The sequence below is a fragment of the Oryzias latipes genome, chromosome 1, assembly GCF_053564925.1.
Source record: "Oryzias latipes strain Hd-rR chromosome 1, Olatipes_Hd-rR_3.1".
Classification (NCBI taxonomy): Eukaryota; Metazoa; Chordata; class Actinopteri; order Beloniformes; family Adrianichthyidae; genus Oryzias; species Oryzias latipes.
This window is the reverse complement of record NC_136237.1, coordinates 17,014,072-17,038,111: the sequence shown is the minus strand read 5'-3', so window position 1 is coordinate 17,038,111 and position 24,040 is coordinate 17,014,072. Positions and strand designations below refer to the sequence as shown.

General features: G+C 38.7%; 1 protein-coding gene across 1 annotated transcript in view; it reads left to right on the top strand.

The window, feature by feature from the left end:
• Positions 1–1,859: 1,859 nt before the first annotated feature.
• The window catches only part of LOC101160140 (vasorin), a 30,505-nt gene continuing 8,324 nt past the window's right edge, over positions 1,860–24,040 (top strand). The window contains exon 1 of the mRNA XM_004066104.5: positions 1,860–2,137. The gene's annotated coding sequence lies outside the window, so the exon portion shown is untranslated. The remainder of the gene's footprint in view (positions 2,138–24,040) is intronic.

The following is a 24,040-nucleotide window of genomic DNA, read 5'->3' as shown; positions in this document are numbered from 1 at the left end:
AAGGTTAAGCAACTCGAACCTTTCTAAAAAAAAACTGTAACTAAATGTTGTGACTAACTGTAACATTTGATTAAACAAATGTCTCAAGTTTAAAATAGAATTTTCTAAATTTACTTAATTAATTTAGAGCAACTGTTTATCTTGATCATACAAACAACTTTATTTAATCAATCCAGACTTTTAAAACTCTATGACCTTGTTGATTTTTATACTGCATAACTTATTTACAGAGCAAGTAGCAACATATACTGGCAAATGGTGTATACATACAATGCTTTACTACATTTTTAGAAGGCACAAAGTGCTTCGCAGTCACAGTCCTTTTCACCCATGCACACAAACATTCACACACTGATGGAGATATGCAAAATGCGATACTCAAAAACAGTTCTTAGAAAAAGAAGGAGGCTAAAATCAGACGGGATGCAGGAAAGCAAAATCAAACTGAAAAGAACCTCAAAAGTTTCTGTGTGGCACTAAACTCTGCAGGTTAAGCAATGAGCTCGAACAATGTTCAAATATCCATAACTTTCAAAAACTGCATAAAGAAACTTTTGTAAAATGAAGATGAGTGGACCTAAAGGTCATTTGGGTTTTCATATAAATTCCAACTATAAGGGACGTTATAAAATAATTAATATGTTCTGATGCTAACCAATAAGCTATTGATTTGTTTTACTTAATCAGCAATGTGTGAGCAATGAGGTGAGTACTAGCTTAATGTGATGATGAATATTTGATGATAATCAATGGGCATAACAAAACTGTTCCATGTCGTGTGATGTATATCAATGTTTAATGACATGATGTGTAGCGATGATTACTGTGATGTGAAAATGTATTCTGATGATAATCAACGAGTATTACACATCTGTTATGTGAAGTGTGATTCACATTAATGTCTACTGAACTGATTTTAGAAGGTTTTAAGGAGAAACAATAGGCACTCTCTTTTTTCTTATTCTGTTAATAACCAGACTATGTGAAGAAAAACATTTTTGACGCCTACCCATTCCCTTCCAAACAACAAATCAAACTCTATTGACCTGGTTAATTTTTCTTTATTTTCTAATCAATATATTCATAAATATCTAAAATGGGTTTGACACATCTGTGTTTTTTCTATTTTTTATTGGAGCATTCAATTATTTTTCAATCACAGAAATCAATCAATTCAATCAAATCAAATCAAAATAAAACAAGAAGGATAATAAAATGACATGCTGAATTGTAAACTCAAATGTAAAGCCAATAAAAGGCTTAATATTTAAACTATAACAGCTATTAAATAGTGCTATACCACTATCATCAGACAGATGCAGAGTGTTCATATCATTTTACTTTAAAATACTTTCATCCATTTTAAAATAAAAAAAAACGTATCATTTGAAATGACCAAAATCCGGGAAGAAAAAAAAACACCTGGGGAATAATAGTTTTAAAGAGCTCACAATTCTGTAAAAATAATAATAATGATAACAATAATAAAAATAACTTTACATAAATAATTATAAACAATACTGTTAAATCAAAATGAACTAATATATTCTTTTATCTTGAACATATGGAATAAAAGATCAAAATCCATAAGAAAATAAAAACTAAATTTGAGAAAAGATCTGAGGCAGCACCCCATTTTCTAAAACTTCATGAGTTCCTCAAGTCATTTGAAAATGAGATATTACCCACCATTCAAAGCGTTTGATGCACAATTTGGATTGTGACAGGAGTGGGATGAATTTAGGTGAGGAGAAGACGGGCGACCGTCGCAGGTGCACCGTGAGCGCCGTCTGAGTCTGCGCGCGGCGCAGCGCCTCCCACCGCCCCGGCCTGTTTAAATGCTCGCCTCCTTCACTACTGAGCGCTTTTGTGGAAAAGTCTGTGCGCTCGGCGGAGTCTGAGGAGCGTAGAGTTCGAACGCACAGCGGCGCAGTCACGTCTGCAGTTTGCTGCCAACTGTCCGTGGAGGATATCTGTGTTTTGTCGTTTGAGACTGAAAGAGAATCTTTTCCCTCTCCTTGTTCTGTTTTGTTATTTGTATCGACTATAGCGCAGATTAACTATCCTGCGTCCCGTACGAAAGGAATTTGTGCGTACGCACTCCCTCGGATTGTGGATCGTTGATTTCTGTGCCAAGGTAAGTTTTTGGCGCATTTCTGCCGCGCAGTTTAACAGTAAAATGTCCTCAACCATTCATTCAACTTCACAACAGTAAATGACAAAGGTTTTTGGGAAGCTTCTCATTTTCTTAAAAAATATTCAGACTAAAAGACTTGTAATTGTATTTCCATTCTGGTTGGAAACGTTTCTCCTCCTCCGTGCGGAGCGCACGGGTCACTATCTCGGGTCAGAATCCACTGAGCAGCGAGGAGTGTGCTTTCTGCACAAGCACCCTAAATGGCCTTTTTGGGATTGGGAGTCGCTATCTGCCCATTCACGGTTTATCTCTGACCTCTGGCTGTCTTATCACCTCACAGAGGAAGTGTTAAATCCGCGGGAAATTCTCAAAGGAGCAAAACAAAATACTGTCACTTACAGAGCATTGACATTTTATGATTTTCCTGATTTTAGAGAAACAAAACCAACTGTGGGGATTTGCGCTTTAAAATTACATTTTTGGTTATCCCAGTGACTGTATAGCACCTAGGTGATCTAACCAATTCAAACACTTCATATCATCTTAGCATGGCGGTGGAGGTGTAATAATTTGGGCTTATTAAAGTCACATTAGATCTGGATATTTTGTCAGTAAAGTTAAATGTATACCAAATTATGGAGTTGCTTGGTTTTTCAGGTATTTTTTGTCTTTATAAAAATGCAACTATAGGCTATAAAGTTGCAGCTAAGGTTTAAATTTTCACAATAAATCAAATTTATTTCATAAAAATGTATTTTAGAACTCACTTGAGCCTCATAATGTTAAAAGGCTTAGGGGACATCTATATATTGCCCATGTGACAACTACATTCTATTTTATCCAATTCTATTTTGCAAAACATGACTTAAATCAGCTCCAAGCATAAGAGTATGGCATTTGACTTAATTTTGTTAGTTGAATTTTAAAATCCAATATTTTCAATTAATTCATATTTATTTGTTTGAAAACATAAAAACTTTAGTTTAACTCAAGTTTATTTGTGTTTTTGTCACAAATCTGCAGTTCCAGGTGAGTTACTAAAAAAAAAAGAACTTTTTTTCCCCTTTTTCTTTTTAACAAGAAGGGGATCATGCATGATTGACAGATTCTTTTATTGGCCCTCATGACCTGCTGATTTGATCTCATATTGCATTTTACTGACTTCAGTGGTTGCTCTGCAAGGAGATAGAGGCACTAAAACAAGCCCAGCATGGAGTATTTCTATGGGAAAAGCAAAGAAAGGTGGACATAGCGGGATGGTCCAACATATATTCAACAGAACGGGACAGCAAAGCAAACATTCCTGCCTGGGTGTCTCAGAGATTTAATTAAGGATTCTGTGAGATGCTGCAGCATGCACCTCGAGGTGAGGGCTAAACCCAAACTCCCTCCTGTTTTGAAAGTTGGTCTAATCCCAAGGGTCAGCTAATAAGTGTTCGGGTCACGCCACCATGACGACTTAACAAGACCGGACCCAAAGGAAGGCTCTCCAATCAGAGAGTTAATAACCCCGAGAGGGAAGTCGAGGGGCACGAGGTGAAGAGGATGGAGTTTGGAAGTGTATGTGTGTGTGAGACAGGCCAACCGAATGACCCTCCTGTGGGGTTTAAATGGGCTCTGCTGTTATGCATCAATGCACACGCACATGTGCTCTCCCACACACACACACACACCAACACACACACACACACACACAGACACTTCTTGCTGCAGGTCAGATTTGTTTGCTGTTTTATTAGTTGCTCTTCTTTATTTCTTTTCAAATTTAGTGTACAAATAATGCCTGGCAGATTTATCTGAATGAATTCTGGCTATCATTGACATTGCTTTGCATCCTTTCTTTCGCATTGATGCTTTAAATGTTTCTGTGCTTTATACATCTAACATGTCCTCCTGATGTGGGGGGTTTAGGAATTTTTGCCTCACTGTCGTTATCATCTTGTCTGGATTCCTTTTTTTTATTTGGATGCAATTTTTTTAGCAAAAAATGTCCTCTTCTGTCGATAACCCTAATCAGCTACAGTCTAGACCGGGGTCCTGCAAGCTGAGGGTCTGGAGCCACATGCAGTTCTTTTATCCCTCCATTGTGGGTCTTTGGCTGAACAGTGTTGTAAATAAAAAATGCTCATGTTTGACTTTCTTGCATCTTTAAAAGGCCTTTATCATGCAATTCTTAAGCCTTTCAGAGTAAACAATGTCTATTTATATGGTAATATATGACCTTTGCCACACTGAAGCACACATTTTTTATAAAATATGAGTTATGTTAGAGAGCTCATTTCACTTCCTTCCTGGAAGTACGACGACTCGATCTCTGAGGCACCGCCTCAGTGGATGCCATCCATTTCATGACGTCAACCTAGATTCGGCCTCGGCAGCGTATCTGCAAGCAACATCCAGACTTTTGCAAAGATGGATGTGCATATTGTGCATATAAAACAAAAGGGTTTTTGCTGATCACTGCTAGCTCCGCGTAGAAAGTGTGTGTGTCAGCCTGGGGGCGGAGCTGGCAGTGCAGACTCTTCCTGGAAGGGGCTGTCCTCACTTATTTACCTCACAATGAGAAAACTGTATATGTGGCTTGGGAGGGGCCGGTGCACAGAGATCGGTAAGAAATCCAACCAAAGGACTCTTTTAGCATTGTTAAAGGTTGCAGACCCCTAGTCTTGAAAAAAGATAAACAGAAAAGATAAACAGTTTTTACTTTTGTTGACTGCGGGTTGATGAATGAGACGGTTAAAAGTTTGCAGATGCATTGTTTAAGTTTAATAGTTCATGATCAATTTGTGTGGAAAATATACAACCACAATAGCCAGACACGTACTCCTCCTGTGGAATGGGATGCCATTCTTCTACTAGCATTTGCTGCAAGGTAGTCCATGCATGTGTGATGGTCACTGTGGCACGAACAGCACACATCTAAGGCTGATCATACAAATGATGGATTATCATTGAATCAAATGATTCAATGTGGCTTTGTTCTGGACTGCTGGCAGGCTCTTCCATCCTCTCCACTCCTGAACTCTGGTGGCAGTCACTAACAAATCTCGCTTGTAGTCATCAAATTCAGAAATTGGTATGAAGGCATGGAGACATGAAGGAGACTCAAATCTGCTCCAACACTGGGATCTTGTCCTCTTTCCTCTGTTCTCCAACCTAAGGCTGTCATAACAAATCGTTCTTTATAGTGGAGCTGTTTTTTAGAATAATCATGCATTTTGTGGTCCAAGCACCAAATTTGGCATAGATTTACCTTAGGATCAACTTTTTCATGAAAAGCACGTTAGCCATGAGAAAATCCAAGATTTTAAAATTGACATGTTATTATAGAATATACATATAATAGTATTCTGTAGGTACACCTCACGTTTAAAGACTGCATTTTGTGCATGAACAGCCCATATTGTTGAGACTGGGGCAAATAGATGTTCAATATTTTTTTGCAACAAGTGTGGCTGGCATCTTTACAAATCTTTATGGCCTTTTTTATTTTTCTTGTGGCTAACATGCTTTTCTTAAACAGGGGATTCTAAGGTACATCAATTGTAAATTTGGTGTTTATGCCATAAACTGCACAATTTGTCTGAAATATCAACCTAACCAACTCTGCTGTTACTGAATCTGTTTCTGCTGGAGAATCCTTTCTGTTAGGACAAGTTGCATGCTTGGTTCAGATCATTACACATAAAACTCCTGCAATGCACCCCGCAGGCTTCTTTAGTGACCCATTGTTGAAACAGACTCATAAGTTTGCACTTATTATATCATTTTAAGTTCCTTTTTTATGTTCCTACTCTCCTGGTGAGTTGCTGCTTTCCAATAAACTGAACTGAACAGAGGAGTGTGGACTGTATGATGTTGGCTTTTCACTGTTACAGGATAGCACAAAAGTGAGCTGTTGACCATAACAGCAATTATAGGGAAATTTACATATCTTCAGTTTAACATTAAACACCCAAATTGTTTTTGCCCAACTCAGTTTTTTTTCTTCTAAATTCTGAGTTATATGGCCCAAACTTTTATTAAAGAAGGTAGGAATCAACCATGACATCTTCCACTTTACAGAGCAGATGTGCAGATTGGGAGGCTTGTGCTCATTTGGGAGCATTTAGAGAAGTAAAGACCTCGCAGACATCAAGTGCTGAACCCTGACAGCAGATAAATCTTCCTCCTCAGATCAGCCTGCTAGTTCCAATGAGTTGAGACATTCCTACACTCTGTTTTTGTTCTCAGTGCCATGAAACACACTTTGCACCTTTACAAGCTTCCTCGACACCAGACAAATTACCATTGCTCAAAATGTTGAAACCAAACTGATTTTCCGAAGCTTGCAGCCTGGTTTGCCCCATCCATCTCAAAAACCTATTACTTCTTCATTAAGCTTTGAAGCGTGTTCTTCATTAACTGCCTTCTAAAATGTTTGTGGCAGTATTCCTAATGAGGAACATGAAAGAATATTTATCTAGCAGCCAATGTCACATGGATCTGTGTGTGTTGGGATAGGGAGTTGTGTTGTGATTTTGTGCAAACAAACTATCCCAGCCCCCTTACTCTGAGTCTCACTCCATCTTCATGTCCTGAGGGCACCTATAACCACCCCCATGCAGCAGTCCTCACTCCCTAACACAAGCTAGAGTACACTAACACTAGTTGTGAATAGACAGTGGCCCGAAGGGCGGCATGACTACGCAATGCTTTTTAAAGGAGTGCACATGTGACATTCATGAAAGGAGCAGAAGATAGAAAAAGATGCTGATTTATTAAAAGAAAAATGTCCCTAAATGGGATTATTTTAGAGCCAATTTAAGATTTATGTCTGTGTGTTCCTGCAAAAGTTCTATTGAAGTTTAATCTGTTTGTGATTGGTTCTGCATAACTATTTTCTCTTGTTAAAGGGTCTATATCATGCAAAATCAACTTTTTTGAGCTTTAAAGTGTAATATAATGTTCAACAACCCTTATTTTGCTCCAGTAAAGCATTTCTGAGCATTCCTCTAAAACCCTGCGTTCTGACCACCAGCCCCTTCCAGTCTACGAACGCAAGTGATTCCTCAGATTGTGGTGTCACAGTGTGAGGAACAGCCCCTTCCAGGAAGAGCCTGTGCTGCCAGCACCGACCCCCAGACTAACACACACTTTCTAAGCAAAGATAATGGTGATCGGCAAAAACTCTTCCATTTTATATGCACAATATGCACATCCGTCTTTGCAAAAGTTTGGATGTTAGTTTTTGTGGTAGAAATGCAGACACGCTGCCGAGACCGGCTCTAGGTTGACATCATAAAATGGGCGCCACCTAAAAGGATCAAAAGCTGGTGCCTCAGAGAACGCATCGTCTTACTTCTGGGTAGGAAAATTACTGACGTGATGACAGCAAAAAATGATCAAGCCACCATTACAGTCCAATGTGTCGATTTTAGGTCGTGAATCAGTTGTAATTGTTCATTCAGAATGAACCAACACTGTTTATGAATCATATCAGTAACCACAAATTATGTTTCGAATCAAATCCTTGTTAACAAATCCTTGTTAACAAATCCTGACACGGCTGGGTAGCTCGGTGAGAGACTACCATGCAGGAATCCAGGGTTCGATTCCCGGAGGGGGATAAACAATGGTACTGGGTCAATTACCATATCAATGGCGAGTAATTATCATCACCCAGTGAGGGCCCTTAGGCAAGACCCTTAACGCTACTGCCTCCCGAGCGCAGTTAGGCTGCAGCTCACTGCTCCCCCAGGGGATGGGTCAAATGCAGAGAAGAATTTCCCCATTGTGGGATAAATAGAGTACCAATTATTATTATTATTATTAAAATGAACTGTTACAGCCCTACAAAGATACAGTAGTTTTATAAACATGGAAGAACCCAAAAATCCCTTCACAGACAAGTAAATATCCACGTTTGGATCCTTAGATTAATCTCAATGTTTTTAACCAAAGAAGTCGTGTGGATGTGTAGATGTGGAAGCTGCAACTCTGGAGCACTTTTTGTAGTTGAGCGTGTTTTGGAATCATCCAGGTCAGTTTAGTTCTTACACAGTCTCCAAACCAAAGGTTACTGGTTGATCATAACTCACAAGAGTTGTGACAGTTTACCATTCTTTGCTCCTAGTGCGTGAATCACTCAGTCCACTAAAACAATCACAAATATATTGTTTGCTGCAAACATGTCTCTGGCCCTTCAGCACTCCAATCATGTAGAGTAAAGTTTATCAATCAGTCTTAATGTTTCACTCCAACCTTCTATTTTTGATCTATTTCAAAAGCGTTCCCAGTGATCTTTTAAATATTATTATGCCGTTTTTAGCCAAATCAAAAACTACTAATTTTATGCAGAGCGGCAGGAGTTCATTAGAAATTCACCGCTGAGTTGTTGGCAGGACTGTTGGCATGGTGCAACCCCGCCCCCTTTCCCCTCCTCAGGTGGTGAGAGCTCAGAGCAGGGAGCTTGTGGCTTGCACAGCGTCTTTTCTGTCACAAATAAGCTCTTTTTCGAACTACATTTCTTTGTCTGCTCCTGATTCATAACAATTTATAAATAGAAGTACTCAGAAAACTATTTTAAACTTAATTTTCTTTCTATATATCCTTCATCATCAGAAAAATGTCATGTCAAAAACACCAAAAACCTAACTTTCATTAGAGTGGGTCTTTGAGGTTTTAGATCTTTATAAACAAAAATACATTATTAGCCATGGTCTAATTGTGCTTTTGACTCTAAGATAACTTGCATTAAGGAAAGTTCTTGCTAGCAATTTTCTTCCTCCACTTATCTTAATGGTTTGTCTTGCAGAACATGATGTGGTTTCCAGATTTCTTTATGTTTTGGCTTAGACCGAGCTTTTTTTGAGTGAGCTGACACATGAGATAGGATGTGGCAGATTTGAGTGCTCACTCTAGCCAAATCAACCGGAGTTTGGGGGTCAAGCTTACTCTGATACAGCACAATTGCCCGCTGTGAGTTTGCCAGAAATTACTGAACAGGATGTTATAAAGTAGTAATGAGGTAGTCCTAAATACAGAGATGAGAAAAGTTTACTTTTTTAACTATCAACAAAGAAAATAGTTTTAAACTACCGAGCTCTCTGATTTGGATTAAAAATTGTTTTCCCTCTCTGATTTGGATTAAAATTTGTTTTCCACAAAGGTTACCATCATAAACCTTTGAAAAAGTATTTTTTACCATTTATGTTCATCAGAAATGTGATCAATTTGTGCTTAGTCTAAATCACTAGTGTCATGAAATCTGTTTTTCCTAAAATAAAGTTGTTTTAAGTAGAACAGATGAAAAAAAAACATTTATTAACACTATGTTTAACCAGAAATGAAATCAATTTGTAAATGTGTTAATTGAAATTTAACCTAAGTAGTATTTTTGGCTCTGAAACTCAGCCCTGTTGCATAGGCCTCTCGTTGTGGCATCATGCACCTCATTATTTAACTCAAATGCATTGTCTGTTCAATCACAAATCACTTGTTTGCATATTCTCTTCTCTTTCTGCTTGCTCAAACTGTCTAACACACATCAACACACAAAAACATGCATGTCCTCACACAGTCAGCAAATTCAGGCTTTGAGGATTTGTTCCATCTGGATGGGAATTAAGAGCACTGGAGTCAAAGGGTGACCCTCACATCAGATCAAGAAACTAATGAAGCAAAAGAAACAGAGTCCCAAAAACAGATACAAAATGTTGTAAATAACACTGAAACTCCCAATCCAGATAATCCTAAAGACAAGGAAACCATTGGAAGGGTTAAGCGCAGTCCAGCACCGTACTCTACATTTTAGTCTGACTTAAGCACAGTATTTGATTATGCTAGAAATAAACGGTTTTCAACATGTAACAAAACAAAGCAGGAATATGAATGGTTAGTGGTTTTGAATCTGCTGAATATGACAGAGAGATTTTTTACTTGTTGATGCTGGAGATGTCTTACACTTGTACTTTAATTTTGGTCATTTTCATGCCCCCTTTCAAATAGAACCTTTGAGCAAATAACGTAATTTGAAAGTAGTTTTGTTGTTTTGTTTTGTTTTGCTGTTCTCTTTACCTTTGCTGTTTGTATTGTTCAGTTTATTTCTTTGATTTTTCCCATAGTCTGTTTTTCTATTGAACTGTTTCTGTGTAGAGTGGTCACATGCACCTGGATCACTTTGTATTTGAGCTTTCCATTGACCAGACTCCTTATGAGTCAACTCAATATCCAAAAGACTGCCTTTTGCAACCACCAAGCCTCTTCCACCCTCCAAGTTGGGCAAACTTGGAATTACCAAATGTTGCAGTTCCTCAAAAGGCCACTGGAGGCTGATATCAGAGGGGAGCAGTTTCTGGTTGACTACTATATCAAAAATACAGACTATACACTAGAAATAAAAACATTCACAGCATGGTTTTAAGACTAAATCAAGGTTTATTGCTTTAATTTCTATTATTGACAATGTATTGTAAAATACATTTAGATAGATGGATTCAAATTTCATGTTTACCTGCTTTTGAAAGATTCTTGTGTATCTTACAAATCTTTGAGCTGGTTTTGGATGATGCAAGATAAGGTTTAGAAAATAAAGAAACGCCCCGCTCTCTAATACATTTAAATGATTTGAAGCTATCTTCAAAGTTAACAAGTTGAGGAAAGAAAATAGAAATTTGATAACTTAAAATAACCCACTGCAAATTTCGAGAGAAGTTTGCCACTGATGTGATTTATGTGGGAAAATATTACACAAAGCTGTTGCATTCATTCAAAGGCAAGCCGCCAGCCTCTGGTTCAAAGTTTTAAAGCCAAGACAGTTAATTAACAATATGTCAACAAGAAAGACCCTCTGAAAACACCAGACAGACCATTGCAAGTCCAAAACAAGCAGTCAGCAGACCAGCCAAATACAGAGGCATTACTCTATACCTCCAATGAGGCCAAGACACACCAGACTGCTCTCAGATGAACAGATGGGACATATTAGACAAATTGAGGTGGGGCAGATTGATGGAGTCAATTCACAAGCTTGGTCACCGCAGAAAGTGTGCCTGATATGTCTTTGTCAATTCCTGATTGGGTTCATGGCTGGTTCAGGCGTCTAATTTAAGTTCAACTGTTGATATTTTTAAAGGAAAGGGTTGGACTTGACCAGTGGCTGTTTTAAATTTATAGAGGTATAAAAGTACAAATAAAAAAAACAGTGACTGAAAAAATAAGTCATTGACAGTTTCTATTGGCAGTAAGACCTTTCTGTGTGTTCCTGATGCTTTTCAGATTGCGTGGAGTTAGTACGGTGAAAACCCCAGCATTGATTTATAGGAGAAGATTAAAAACAAACTGAGCTCACACTGGACAAGCAGGAAGAGGCTTCTTTGTCGTTTTCTTTTGTTCCTGTTTACTAGTGCATGTCCACCACCTACAGTTGAAAGAGGCGTGGTCCAGGCTTTTTCTTTCACAGCTCTATTCCAATATATGAAAGACTTGGTGTCATATTTAATGGTTGGCACTTCCATTAACTCAAAGGGACGCCATCTGTACATCACTACCATATCCGAGTCCCTGATTGGTCAAAGTTCGGCCTGGTTGAACTTTCAACATACGTTGAGTGGCCGCATGTTTTGTTTGTATAGCCTGATAAACAGACTTAAAATGTGCATAGCAATGTGTGAAGGTGAGAGCTTTGAACATGGAACCCAGAAACGTGCATTTATGTACGTTTGCATAGTCTTTTCATTGAAAGTTGTTACTTGAACGGACATTGCCGAGGGTGGTGTGTACATAGTTTCATAGAAACATAACAAACCTCACATAGGTACAGAGACATAATTGGTTTGTTATTCCTAAGAGTGCTAGTATGTTCTGTGGTGTGTAAAGGCCTCTGTATGTTTTTCTAGGAAATGAAACCAAGTTAGTTGTTAGTGATGTCAAATTTTAAAAGACTTCAAAATTCACATCCCATTCAACCCTTTCTAATTGTACTTTTGATCAACTCTTTGATATTCTTGACCAACTTTCCTCTCACAGGCTGCCAGATTAACCTTTGTTCAAAGCAAAGTTGTGTTTCTAGATTGTTATTCGTGCAGTCTGTGGGCACTAATGTTGCGTCTGCGTTACCCTGCTTGTGTATACACGCTGTCCATCCGTTCACATAAACACAACACCATTTTCTTTTGCATTCCTTTCCCAAACATCCCTGCAAACCCCCAAGGCTTGTGTCAGAGTCGTGTGTCAGCGCCTGGTCTGCAGTGGAGCGTGCCACCACCATTCCTTCACGTGTCTCCCCCTCGGTGTCCAGTTTCATCGTGCGGCGTGCAGCGAGCCTTGTGTTTTAACTGCAAGCATATGGATTTGCAAGCTGGAAATTAAATAGGTATTATATAAGGCTTTTTTGCTGGCAGAACCTTCTGAAATGTAAAATTAGTAATTCTGCAGTTTGTGTTGCTGCTTATGAAGTGTCATATGACCGACTGCAGTGTTTGTATTTTTAGCTTTGACTAATGACTAGGTGGGGAATTCTCTTTTATGTTGGTATTTGTTTTAAATTGACATCTGTGGATTCAGGCTCAAGTCCCAGCTGGGGGACCTGAAACAGAACATCAATGGGGGACCGTTCTTTGTGGAGTTTGCATGTTCTCCCCGTGCATGCGTGGATTTTCTCTGGGGACTCCGGCTTCCTCCCACCATACAAAACCATGCTTTCGTAGGCTAATTGGTGCATGGGTGTGTGATTTTGGCCCTGCGTCAGACTGGCAACCCGTCAAGAACATACCCTGCCTTCACCCAAAAGTGACCAGTTTTGGCTCCGGCGTCCATGTGACCCCAAAAGGGACAAAGTTGGTTTAGAAAATGGGTGGATTCTGTGGATATTTTATGTTTGTCATTATACTTCTTTTTTTCCTTGCCCCCTCTAACAGAAAAAAGCACATTTCTGTAATTGAACACACAGCCCCGATAGCAAATTGGACAGAATAGTCCAGATGGTGCAAGAAGACAACTTTTAAAGATCCACTCTGATGAAAATCATGTTTTTTGGCATTTTTTATTCATCCATGTGTCTTCCACCCAACATGGATTGGGTCGTGGGGACAGCAGTCCAAGCAAAGATGCCCAGACTTCTATCTCTCCGGCCACTTCCTCCAGCTCCGAGGGGTTCCCAGGCCAGCCGAGAGATGCTGTCTGTCCAGCAAGTCCTTGGTCTTTCCCGGGCCTCTACCCAGTGGGACATGCCCGGAACACCTCCCCAAGGAGGCGTCCAGGAGGCATCAGGACTAGCGTCAAAATTAGACCGGGCGGACCACAAGCTCCCTGATCTGCTCCATTCTGATGCATCCTCTTGTAGAATAGATCCATGTACGTCTTTGTTTTCCTCGTTTGATTTGGCATCTGCCTCTAAACTTGTACGGCTGGATAGCTCCAATATTGCTTGCCATTTTTTCTTGCACTGTTAATGTTAGGTTGGGGATGTGAGTGCCTGTAAGCTAGCAGGAGAGCGTGTAAATAGAGCACTGAGAGGAAGGGGTAGGGTTGCTCCATGGCAGCAGTCTCACCCACCACTGAGATGAATTTCTGATGAACCACTGCCGCTCTGCAGAGACTATATCCTAGAAAACGACACAGGTTTCTGATTTTGGCTCAAAACAACATAATCCTAATTAAAGAACCACTGGGAATGCTTTCATAATAGATCAAAAGATGATTGGAGTGGGACTTTAACATTTGAGCTCTTTTTAGAAAATGTGCTTGTTATAATTAGAAGGCAACTTTAGTTCCAATTGTTGGATCTAAACATCAAAACTCATATTCTGGCTGATTCAGCAATGGCTCAACGTCTGACGCTGTGATTGATGTTCTTCAATTTGCAACTGCAGAAATAGCAGACTACGTGCCAAACTGAGTGAGACCCAGCTTATGTCATGATTAATGGCCTGTTAGTGAGATAAGCTTCCTGATTGGCATGTGTTTTTGAATGATGTCATGTGTGCCCTGAATTCAAGCTGCTTTATTGTAAACATTTGCTGTGCTCTTAACCTGAAACTGGAGCTATTAAATTGCTTGTCAGTGAAGGTTCTGTTATTGGGAAGGATATTTTTCTTTTTTTTTCCTTTTTCCTTTTTTTGGCAGTGACAGGTCTCTCAGTGGAGCAGAATGAACTTTGCCCAAACTCAAACGAGTTCCATATTTTCCTCGTTTTGCAGGCGTAAAGGCTTTTCAGCAGAGTCTCCCCCTCCCCTGACGCATTGTACGAGTCTAAAGCTGCTTCAAATCTACAGAAATAATGTCAGAGAACAGGCCTGGTCTTGTAAACGTCACCGAGCAGACAAGAGTGAAGCTGCTCTGAACTGAACCGCAAACAGTTAAAAATCTGATTTCCAGTTCCAGGGAATAATACAGCCTTTGTTTCAGGGTCATGAACCAGTCAAGGTCAGTGCTTCTTAACCGAGCCAAGCAAACACACATGCAGTTTCGTTTGCACTAATTGATTCTCCTTCCAAAGGCTAGAATGAGCATGAGTGTGTGGATAAGCGTGGGAGTGTGTCTGTATTTGTGTGTCTGTTTACTTTAAAGGATCTGTCAGGAGTCAAACTAAATAGATAAGTGACAAAGTAAACACTCATTCCTCTCAAATGCCAGAAATCTTTTACAAGGACATTTTTCTACACTCAAACATTGGCTATTTTTTGCAGTTTTTTTAATTACAATTTAAACTTAGTTTGAAATTATAATTCAGTCAGAACTGCATGCGTGTGAGTTTGTGGGAGATTTCCTATTAAGTTTTCAGCAGTAAATCCACACACTGGGCTAATGAGATGATCCAGCTGCGGTGAACGGTTGGTAAAGCTTTGCAGGCCTCTTTCAGCTTCTGTGTATGCATTGTTGTGTGTGCATGTGAGGGATTAAGTAGGTGTAGCAGTTTCAACAGTGATTATGGTGCATAGTGGTGTTTGCATGTGGCAAATTGTATCTGGAGATGTGTTATGGCAAATAACAGCACTGAGTGTTGCTGATTTGCCTGTAAAAATCCATCATGTGTGCAGATTTTCAGGGAATATGTGCAGGTTTTAGTGAAGTCAGAAGTTCTGTGAACAAAGTCTGCAGCTGCAGATTTTACTGAACTAAAATCATATATTGCATCTGAGCAAATTCATGAAACAGTTTCATACATTCTTTCCTCGAGTATTTAAAGCCTTACACAACGATGGATGGGCTGTCTGCGGACAAAAAATAGACAAATCGGTATGCGGCAAGGAGGTGGCCCACACAAAATGTTAAGATTGTTGACCACTCGATGGTGAAAATGTTCATGCACCTTTTTTTTAAAGGCATGCTTCGGATGACAGGTTGTAGCAAGGTAAGCAAGGATGAAGTAGGAGCCCATTAGAGCTGTTCAGGTGAAGTTGCATGCTCTGTGGATGCTGCCAGTTAGAAATGAAGAAATTAGACAATCAGAGCATAGTTTGCGTGGATATCCTGTGGGCGTCCTACGGGCACTCATATTGACCCAGTGTGCAGCATTTTTCTGCGGCAGTAAGGAGCCAGTACATGCACCTTACTAATAATGACTAGTTAGCTGCGGTAGGGCAGCTCCTGATAGCATCACTCGTTTGTCATAAATGTGTGTAACTCACATTATCCTTACAAATACCTAATGATGCACTTACCATACCCACGACAATTATATGTTCGACTTTCATGATATCCCTCAAGGTGGCTGCACAAGCCTTCAGTGACCTGCAAGGCAAACAGCCACAGCCGCACTTGTCTACGACCCTCCACTGGCCAATCAACCCAACCCCTATGTAGGTGCACGTGATTACGGCATAATCTGCTAATTAAATGCTCAAATGTTAAGTAAAACTAAGCCTGCATTCTATCCAGTTGAAAATTTTACAAACATTATTCATTCGATTGTTGACAAGACCGTGAAGTAGAATCCATATATGTATGGTAAATGGTAAATGGCGTATACTTATATAGCGCTTTCTACCTTCTTACGAAGGCCCAAAGCGCTTTACAGTCACAGTCCCATTCACCCATGCACACACACATTCACACACTGATGGCGGCTCCGCTGCCAAACACTGGCGCCAACCTCCCACCAGAGGCAAGGTGGGGTTCAGTGTCTTGCCCAAGGACACTTCGGCACATGGGCGTGCAAGGCGGGAATCGAACCTGCAATCTTACGATCATGAGTCGACCGCCCTACCGCTGCACCACGGCCGCCCATATGTGCATCTACGTGAAATGCACTGTGCAATTTTTTGATTCAAGCCATGAGATAATTTAAATAACCACTTTTGTGCACTGACAAGAGTAATATCATTGAAGTTGGAGGTGCATGCATGCTACTTATCTAAAATCCTAAATGGACAAAAATAATCACTCAATTTAAAAATGTTGGATGTTTGCAATTTGCTCTGTTCACAGTGAAAAGGGGAAGGCATAAAGACTTTAAACCTGCTGTCCTAGTCAAAACAGAGGCATTAACAAGACGAGACAAACCTAAACATGAACAATATTTTTTCAAAGTTTGCTAAAACATAAGTAGTTTTTAGTGACACATGAGTTGATGTACAATGAATACAAAACTGAAAACAGAATCGGTTGCTTGAAGGCTGCAAGGTAAAAACTCACCATGATGCGTTTAACTCAAGTAGAGTAAATTTAAAAAGATATAATATGGGAGGAAAAAAACAGGAAATTATAAAAAAAAAAACCAGTCAAATCGAAGTTGTTTTTCTCTGAACAAATTTGTCAGTGTTTTAATAAGAGATAAAGACAGGATAGTGGTGGTTGCCAGTTGCCTGCTGGCACACCTGTGTTAAGATCACTGCAGGTGGAAGGCTTATTTCAAACTGCTGACAGACAGGGAAAGGCTTGGAGGCAATGATGTGTAACAACACAGGCCAGACAGTCTTCAGATTCATCATGCATTAGTGCTGTTTTTCTTGCAGCGCACATTCGTACTAAGTTAATCCAGCTATTTAGTCTTGTTTATCACTCCACTGCTATTGACAAAAGTGATCCCTATTTAGGGGGCACATAGGAAAATGATCCACACATAAACATAACCAGTTTGGTCAACTTCTGCAAGAATGCATGAGTGCTTCCTCCTTCTTTGTCTACATGTTAACTGTAAGTTTCCATTGGAGTTTCAATGAAACCAAAGCATGTTGTTGTGCTTAACATGTCCTTCAGTAAACATCCTATCATCTTTTTTATGTCTCATTTTTACTCTAATACTTAAAAAGATTGTTCTTCAGTGGAAATATTAGGAATTGAACTTTTCACAACCTGAATGACCTCTGGCCTAAATGCTTTAGTAATTTCCCTCGTCATTTAAATGCCAAGACCTGACAGGAAGACTCTGTCTTTTGAATCAAGTGTGTTGGAGGATAATACACGCTTGGGTGTTAGTTTGTGTAATAGTGTTTAGTTTTGCTGGAGGTTCTTTACTTTTTAGCACACAGTGGCAGATGATTCTTATGGCAATGACAACACCACATGTTTGGTTTATTTGATTCATTGGGAGCAGAGGTCAAAAAAGAACTATGGTAATAGAATTTCAGATTATAAGGGATTTATATCATAGTCAGCTACATTTCACCAAGAACAAAATAATTTTTAAGAAGGACTTTCCAACTTTATTGCAGTTAATAGGCCGCATTAAGATTTTTTTCTTCCCTTCTTGGGTTCATCCTATTCCTTCTTCAACCCTTGTGTCTGCATGCAAGCTTTGGATCATTTTACATGTTTTCCCATGTAGAATCTTGGTTGATTTTATTTCATATAATTTAATTTGTTTTTATTTTATTTCATCTCATCTTACTTTATCTCTGATTTCTCTCCTATAAACTATTATTAAACTCAATTTCAATAATGGAGGATCCTGCTGTTTTTTAGGAGATATTCTTAAAAATATTGTATACCTGAATTAAAATAATATCTCATAGTGCAGTAACTCAGGACATGAAGGTAGTTAAAATACAGACATACGGACAACGCCATGTTTGAGCCAGATGATGTCAGTAAGCAATGATTGGTCTGAATCGGTCTGAGTCATCATTTCTATAGCAACCACTCTTGCCAATCAGGATTGAGCTTGTTGGAAGTCCAATCTGTGGATCAAACTTTTCAAACTTTTCAAACGTTCAACATGACACCAACTTTTATTGAAACATCTAACTGGTCAGTTTATAACTTGAATAACTATCGTAAAAATATAATGAAAAAAAAACTTGGATTATCAAGAACATGTTAAAAAAAGGTATCGGGTCAAGAATGAAGATTCTGACAAATAGAACCACAGTAATAGCTGTTTATTTTTCAATAGAAGTTTACGAGATTTTCTTGGATCCAATGGGTACTGTCTGCTTGGAACACATTGGCGGAATAGCCATTTAGTCCAGTTCTCATATACAAAAATAAAGTCAATGTGTATTAGGGCTCCACGATATGAGGAAAACTCGCAATATGTGATATACGTGATCGATATTGTGATGACGATATAACTTGCAAGAAATGAACAACTAGCCAAAACAACAAAAACATTTCCATTTCCCTGCAAATGTTTAATTTAAATAAGAGTAAAAATAACTTAAATTATTCTCCAAATGACCCTCATCTAATTAGGAGGGCAACATCTAACGTAAGAGCTCCATCGGATTGGTCAACAATGTGAAGGGCTCCATCTGATTGGTCGAATGCATAAAGGGATTTATTCAATTCATTAAATAGTTAAAGTTGCCATAAGATTGTTTTATCACATTTGAGGTTTACCATTTATTGCGATTTTCGCCGACTTTTGCGATATGGATATTGCACAGTTTGAAATCGCGATAACGATAAATTTGCGATTAATTGTGCAGGCCTAATGTGTATAAAAGCTATCAGCATAATTGCTTCTTGTTATTAGTAAGAAACTTACATGTTTAGAAGCTGCAAGTTTTGAACATCTCTTATAACATCGGAAAAAAAGCCTTTTTTGGAAAAATCTGCTTAAAAAGGCAAAAATATTATCTTAAAGCACCAAAAGACATTTAATTTGCAAGATTACAAAACAAAAGACAGTATTATGGCAGCTAAAAGATTTTACATTTAAAAAGGGAAATCATTGTGAACCGACAGTGGAAGAACATGACTGTGGTTTATTAAGGAAAGGAAGCACTTGTGAAATGAGAAAAATCAATTTGCCAAAGTTGTTGGTTTTTATTACAAATAATGTTTGCATGCGTATCAGACACCACTAATCTGGGTTAACATTTACTTTCACACTTGCACTTGCAGACAAAACAATCCAAACTGTTGTAAATCTCTTTAAGAGTGAACGACACTTAGAACTCATTGTCTTGAACTGACAAAGAACAAGATTAAACAAGCTGTTACACAAAAGCAGGAGGGTTTAACAGCACCACACTGACCAGAACTTTAAATGTCTTACAAATTATCCTTACCTCTTGTTAAAGTGCAGTGGGGAAACTCAGCCACAGACAGTCACCAACAACAAGCACTAAAAGGTAATGTGTTTTAAGAAGGTGCATTTTATAGTAAAGCTGAGCCCATTTGAGGCAAATCCCATGAAGAGATCAGACATGGAAAACTTTGCATCACACAAATTCCAATTCTGGTGAATAGTTAAGCTCAATGCTAAAATTATTGTTTTCTCAATGAACTTTGTGCCACATTAGTTTGTGCCCCAAATAACTTCCAGATTCTAACAAGGATTATTACATTTTTCACAAATAGTTTCCAAGCATAATTTACAATCTCAACAGCTGGATATATACATATAGATTAGGTAAATTAGTTCAAAAGCATGAATTGCAGGAATTATTGAGTCTGCCAAGGATTAGGATTAATTTAAATCTGTGTGTTGGTAACAGAATGTAAAAACCTTACACATACTTGTAGTGTTGAACACATTGTACACACACACACTGAACATACTTTATCTACTTACAGGAGCACTAATAGGGTTTCGTCCAAAGAAGAACCAGTGTTAGTTCATAGCTGGTGTTTGTGTTGCTGCTTAGCTGGTTTTGCATAGACGTTTGCAAATAACTTGTTTGTTTCCCACAGATACAGAGGCAAGTCAGTGCCCCATCCATACATCATATAAAAGCATAAAAAGGTAGCACCTCCACATTCACCAACAGCTTTTTACAACAAGCTGTTAGAAAACCAAACAGCTAAATCTGAATCAACGGTTAGGATGTTGTTACCATTGGAACTGGACATTTATGTATGGACTTTTTGATTGGTTGGGGGCACAACATCACTGTGCTATAGATATAAGTTTGTGTGGAGTTAGTGCGGATGGGAGGTAGTTGGGAGTCAGGAGAGTTAGGTGTGTGTGTGGGGTTGCGCCTTATTTATTTACCAGTAATAATATTAATAATGGATTGGATTTCTCCGCCCTTTTCCAGACGCTCAAAGCGCTTACAATGTGTCCATTGTTAATTCACTCCTCATTCACACTTGGTCATGGTAATCTACTGATGTAGCCAGAGCTGCCCTTGGGCAGGCTGGCAGGGGCGTGGCTGCCAGTTCACGCCTACGGCCCCTCTGACCATCACAGATACATTCATACACATTCACACACCAGTGTAGCCACATTGGAGGCAGAGAGGGTGGGGTGTTTTCTTTGGTTTCTGATGAAAATGTGGAAGAACTTCTTGAAGAAGAAATTACAGCATCACCCTGCAGCATGAAGGGTGGCGATAATCCAGTCTAGTAAGTTTATAAGTTTGAAAGGTTTCCAGCACTATAAACAAGGAGTTTATCATGCCCCTTTTATAAATATCACCTCAGCGGTGTATTAGTAGAGTTTTCATCCTAAAACTGGAAGGTTGGGGTTTCAAATACATGGTCAGGACGTGTCAAAAACAAAAAAGAAGTTACCCAATGCCTTTCTGTTTCACGTTTAGTCTGAAGGTGTAGTTAAAACAATGAAATTCTTCCAAAAAACAGTACGCTTAGTAAGCCTAATTGTGTAGAACAAATTTCACACAAGTGTGTGACAACTAATGGAACTTTAACATTTGAAGACCTACTCCAATTATCTTTTTAACCATTTTCACTAATGTTTCCGTGGTCTTTCAGTTATGATTAAGCAGTTTTTAGCCAAAATTGAAAAAAAAAAACGTTTTCTAGGACATAGTTTCTCCAGAGCAGCAGTTCATTTGAAATTTGCCTCCGACCAGGACCGTTGGTGCAGAGTAATCCTGCCCCTACGTCCTGACAATCCTTCTGTTTACATGCTCTCCCACAAGCCTACAGCCCCTCAAAAATTCAATGTAAGATCACTGGTGCAACAAAAATGGTATATTAGAGCTATCCAGCCATACAGTTGTGAGCCAGATGCCAGCTCAGACAAGGACAATGAAGATGCACATGGATCTAGTCTTCTACAGGTGGATGCATCAGAATGGAATGGAGCACGGAGTTTGTGGCCTGTCAACTGTATTTGTACGTAACTACAGTCTTTTTCCAACTGCATTTTTTTGGTCTGCTCCTGAGTCACCACAATGCGAATATTGAAAATTTCAGAATCCCAGTTTTAATCTTAATTCTATTTATACAAAAGAAGGAGGCCCATCCCTGCAGCTCCCTGCTTATCTGGTGTGAACACCATTTGCTAAAAGCATATTCATGAAACTGTGGATAACACGTTCTTCAATACGCAACACTTACCCAGTGTAAAACAACCAGTGTAAAACAACCAGTGTAAAACAACCAGTGTAAACCAAGCGGTTTTGGGTCTTAAGTGACTGCCAGATCCCTATTTCCATTTATTATCCCCAAAATCCTAAATTAAATCTACTAATAGGAGAATTTATTGTCAAGTATAACTGGTTGCGGCCATTTCTTTCAACAATAAAATAAAGTATTAGTCCTTCCTACAGACTATCTTTGATTGTTTTTCAAATCCACCTTAGACTGTTGTGAAATTACAAATTCAATCCTACTGAACTTAGTGCCTGTTCAGAACATACTTTGATGGGGAAGTGGCAGTGCTCTGGTGGTCAGAAACTAAAGAACTGGAATAAAACTAGACTCACTCAGAATCTACACTGGAACTAGGCTGGCCTAAAACTTTGAAAACACATAGCAAGACTGAAATGGTAAAAAAGATTTAAAGTAAGTTTTTCAGGTAACACTTCTCTTGTTTCTTGTACACTTGTTTGTAATATATTGGGAAGCTAATGTTTACAGTCATAATCAGTAATTAATTTTAGGTAAATGTTATTTTTGATAGAGATACAGTACATGTTGGTCCTAATAGTTCCCCAGCAATGGGGGAGCTTATGGTTTACAGCTATGTCCAATATTCAATAAATGGTATAAATGCTTACAGATATATTTACATTATTGTTTCAAAGTGATACTTGTTCATACAAGATCCTTTGTTGTATGTAAAAAAGGTCAAGAACAGTGTTATTGTCCAGTAAAATAAAAGTTGTGCATTTGCGATTCTGAAGAAACAAAAAGGAAATTTAAACTTTGTGTTACTGTAGACACTTAAGTATTGGTATCAGTAAATATCTGATATCGGCCACAGTTGCAGGGGAAATACTAGTTATCGGTATCAGCCGGAAAAAATTACTACAGCCCATCCCTATTTTCAGGCATAAGGGCATATTTTACTCTGAGGAATAGGTACAGACAATACTCATATGTAAAAGCTTTTTCTTCAAGAAACAAAATTTAAATTCCATAATTATTTGGTTATTAACTTTATTCTATCATTACTATTTTCCTCGGTTTCAAAAAATATTTACTGCATCTGTTTAGCTTCTTCTGTTGTTACTCAAGGTCATTGCTTTGGGGATTTCATTGTGGAAAACTACAACATCAAATACCTAAAAAAAAAAATTCTACCACTATTGCTAGAATTGCATTGTATACTATTAACATACTATACTATTTTATTTTTGTTTGGTTGTTTTAGTTTCACATATTTTGCTACACTTTCACTTACAAGCATGGAGGGAAAACCGTTCCATAAAATGCTGTGTTTTGTTTCGTCTGCAGCTGTTAAGATGGTTGTTGTTTTCATCAGCATGTTCACGTTCTTCCAGTGACTTTTCAAATTCTCCTAAAGACCCCAGCTGGCATTGAAAAAAGTAGTGTGCTCATTATATCAGAGATTCTAACCACCCAGCAAGATTTTACCTTTTCAGCTGAGGTGCTGTCTTTTCATGAGTCACTGCTGATTAATTTTGGTGAATTAATCAGGGGCAAATGAAAATATGCCACAAGCTCCGTGCTCTGCTTGATTCTGTTGCGTCCAATTGTAGACGACTTAGCAGACATCATAGTCTCCCTCGTCCAAGATTGCATGTGGCTCAAACTGTACAGCTGGATATCTCCAATATTGCTTGCCCTTTTTGTTACGCCTGTAATGTTAGATTGCAGGTATGAGGGGCTGTAAGGGGCTGTGAGGGGCAGGAGAGAGCGCAAACAAATGGATGTCAGAAAGTGGGGGAAGGCTCATTCTTGCCCACAACTCAGAGGTGAATTTCTAATGAACTTCTGCTGCTCTGTTGAAACTTTGCCCTACAAATCGACAGTTTTTTTTTAAATTTTGGCTGTAAACTGTATAATCATAAATTAAAGGCTACTTGGAACGCTTTGACAAAAGATCAATAGATGATTGGAGTTAGACTTTAAATAGCTGCTGAGTATGCAGACATGTTAACTAGATGTTGATTAGTGATAGAAGACTGAAAAGTTTTTGAGCGTGTGTCCTTTTTATGCAGACAAACTTGTGAGAGTAACAGAAAATGACAGGAATGAGTTATTAAAATAGCTGAAGTAATACTATTTTAAATACTTTGAGGGTTTGAGCAACAGTGTTAAACCTGTTTTCTGTCATGGCCATTGGGTGTAGGGCAACCAGCTATTAAAACAATAAATTTC